A 3,713-nucleotide genomic window follows, 5' to 3' on the forward strand; every position below is an offset into this window, starting at 1 on the left:
AACCTGAGTCCTCTGCAAGAGCAGTCAGTGCTCTTAATCGCTGAGCCACCTCTCCAGACCCTGTTTATCTTTTCTTATTTTATGTGTATGAGCGTTAAACTTGCACGTATGTAAGTGCACCCGTATCATGCAATGCCCGTGGAAGCCAGAAGAGGGTGTCGGATCCCCTGGAACTTAAGGTATGGACGGTTGTTAGTTGCCATGTGCTGACTGCCACAAAAATGGAATCACGGCACTGCCTCGAAAGCCTACAGCTTCTACTTGATTTCACACTGTTCTTCACACGCTTTAGCTGCTATTCTCTTTAAAGAATGCTGCATGCTGCCTGCAATTAGTTGGAGAGAGTGCTGGGCTCAAAGATCCAGACAGTGTTACATGGGTTTGGAGAGGACAGATGCTAGGCTTGGTAAGTGTAGCCTGACTAAAGGACCTGATATTTACTGTAACTATCATCACTGATGCTGCCTAAGGTGATATTAACCCTGACAATGTCCTGCTTACAGAATCAGGCCTATTTCCTGCCCTTCCCTGAACTATGGTACCAGGTGGGATGGATGTCACCTGTCAATCAGCAGTCGAACTGCCTGAGGAGAGCTGCACGCCTAACTCAGAGCACATGGATAATATGAAAGGCCCCACTGTACGCTCCAGCAAATGAACCAATAAGCTGTTCAGAATCCCAATGCACTTTCCAAATTAAACTACTTACACAAAGGGAGGAAACACTGTTTAAATGAGCACATTTCTATTTTCTTGGTTTATTCAAAGTGTTCACCAAGTTCTCCATTATCCGAGTGGCGCTCAGGTAGTGCTGAACAGTCACTCTGACAGAGGCTGCCACGGAGAAACGCACCGTGCAATGAACGGTCGGAGGAAAGGCCAAGGATTCAGGCAGTGGCCACCAGACCCGCGGCCCTCGGCGAGTTGCAAAGTGGGAGGGGCGAACAGCAGCGCGGAAAAGGAGAGTTTTACTGAAGTTTAACACATTTCAGAAAAACTCAGGATTCTCAGGTGTGACGGCCACCAGACCCGCCGCCCTGGGCGAGTTGCAAAGTGGGAGGGGCGAACAGCAGCGCGGAAAAGGAGCGTTTTACTGAAGTTTAACACATTTCAGAAAAACTCAGGATTCTCAGGTGTGAATGCTGACCAGGTGAACACGCCTGTCCCCTCACCTCCACCATCAAGCAGCACCCATCTCCTAACCTTCTCCAAAGACAGCAGCTACCATGGCCGCTATGAGCATACAGAAGTTTACTGACTTCTGCAATCTATAAATAGACCAACTCTCATGTTACGGCATCTGGCTTCAGTGTGTTGCCGAGCTCCGTCCATGCGCTCTGCGTGGCAACAGTTCGCTCTAACTGCAGTAGAAACGTCCAGTGTGTAAACAGACCACGATGGTTCATCTTTTCTACTACTGATGGGTGTTTAGGCTTCCTGATCTTGGCTACTACAAATTCTGGGCTTAGGACATTTGAATTCAGGACCAAATTGCTGCATTTTGCAGTTGCCTGCTATCGGATCTCTTCCTGTCCTTCCTCTCTCCTGCACATCCACTGTGTACATTAAAGCTGTGTGGAAATCTTGTTCAAATACAAATTTGATTCTATAATCTATAATCAATTCTATTAGGTTCTATAAATCCTATTCAGGTCATCCAGTTCTCTCCACTGCCTTCAGGATGGAATCCAAACTCCTTGTGGATCACTGGTGTAGTCCCCTTTGGCCATTCTGCAAGTCTCTAAAGCTAAGACCAGGTCTGGGAATGCAGGGCTCTGCAGCTTCTCCATGTGGATTTCTTTCCCTGGAAAATGTTTCTGATTCTCTGCCTCCTAATTCTTACAGAGATTCTTGAACCCCTTAACACAGTGGCTGGTGCAGAGTGGCTGCATCAAGTGTGCTTGCAGAAGAGTACAGGTAACTAACCACACAGGCGGAAGGGGACAGAGAGCAGCACAGAACCTGCCAATCTATGGTCTGCCTTCTCCCTAGGAACTTAAATGAACAGTTTACTAAAGCAGGTCCAGAGACATTTTTCTTTAAATATGAGGAAATGAAACATCTAAACAAATCATATTTATGGAAAGGTAGATAGAAAATAACAAAAATAATGTGTAAGAACACAGGGATGGGAAAGTTAGTATAGTATAAAATTGTCTTGGCAGAGCTGTTCTTAATGCACTAACACCTGAGCAAAGCTTTTTCCTCCCTGAAAATAGTCAAGACAGAGGAAATATCACCAGGCAAGAAGTAAGGCCTGCTCCACAGTAAGAACCTGGGGCTTATTAAAGAGAACCTAAGGAATGTAATAAAATCAAAACAGAGAAAGTGATAAAGTGAGCAGCACAGACTTTAGAATAACTAGGAATTTAGAAGTTAGGACACGAATAGCTAAGGCGTGACAGTGGCAGGGCTCCCTGCCCCCCTCGGGCTCCCGTCCCCCGGGCTCTTTCTCCATAAGCACTGCCTGTGACAAAATATTTTGAATTATTTTCTCAAGTTAACTGTAGGAGTTAGGGGGGTAACATATGTTTTGGTTGTTGTTTTTCTACGGAACGTACCCTGTGTAGCAGCACTGAAAGGACATACCAAAGACACATTTAAAAAGCAGGTATCTGGTTTTGTACTTCGCTGTTTTAGAGGTACTTTTCTACCAGGACTAGCTGCTAACTCCTTTTTAGTTTTAAGATACTCACCCGCTTTATGGCACTAACTTGGTGGTGGCTGTGTGCGCGTGCACGGTGACTATGGACCTTCAGCACTGAAGCGGAGCCAGGCCCTCTAGGCCAGGAATTCTTGGTGTGCTTTCTAACCCTGTGACCCCCCTGAAGGGGACACGCAGCTTTCATGAACTTAGTGACACTAAAACAGCCACAGCCATGCTAGCTGTGGGGAGTGGCAGTGCAGATATAAGGGGAGCTGTGCAGAGCCATGCACATGGGGTGGGATGAAACAGCTCCATGCACTCTATAGGCCACTCTGATTCCCACTGCTCACAAATATTCAAACTCCTTTTTCCAGTGGGAGGACCAAGCAAATAACCTTAGACATTCTTTTTTTCCTGGAAGGCTCAGAGACTCCTATACTCCAACATCTACCTTCCATATTCCAAAACTAAAGCGTCTCAGGACTAGAGAGCTGGCTCAGGGGTTAGAGCACTGGCTGCTCTTGTAGAGGATCTATAACTCCAGTTCCAGGGAATCATACGCCCTCTTCTGGCCTCTGCAGGCACTGCACACACCAGTGCACTTAAATACATACAGGCAAGCAATCATACATGTTAAAGCAAAACAAAACAACTAAAACCAGGGACTGGAGAGGTGGCTCAGCAGTTAAGAGCACTGGTTGTTAAGAGCACTGGTTGTTCTTGCAGAAGACCTGGGTTTGAATCTCAGCACCCACGTGGTGGCTAATAACCATCCATAACTTCAATACCAGGGAATCTGACACCCTCTTCTGTCTTCCTTGGGCATTGCATGACATGAGTGCACTTACACACATGCAGGCATAACACCATACACACATTAAAAATATGAAAATAGCCAGGCGTGGTGGCACACAGCTTTAATCCCAGCACTCAGGAGGCAGAGGCAGGCAGATCGGATCTCTGTGAGTTCAAGGCCAGCCTGGTCTACATAGTGAGTTCTAGGCCAGCTGGGGCTACAGGGAGATACTGTATCAAAAAAGCCAAAAGAGAAGAAGAAGAAGGAGGA

General features: G+C 46.5%; 1 protein-coding gene across 1 annotated transcript in view; it reads right to left on the reverse strand.

The window, feature by feature from the left end:
• The window catches only part of Rassf8 (Ras association domain family member 8), a 46,475-nt gene that overhangs the window by 7,763 nt on the left and 34,999 nt on the right, over positions 1-3,713 (reverse strand). The gene's annotated exons all lie outside the window — the stretch shown is intronic.

Source organism: Nannospalax galili, unplaced genomic scaffold (assembly GCF_000622305.1).
Source record: "Nannospalax galili isolate Female #2095 unplaced genomic scaffold, S.galili_v1.0 scaffold103, whole genome shotgun sequence".
In the NCBI taxonomy this organism is placed as follows: domain Eukaryota; kingdom Metazoa; phylum Chordata; class Mammalia; order Rodentia; family Spalacidae; genus Nannospalax; species Nannospalax galili.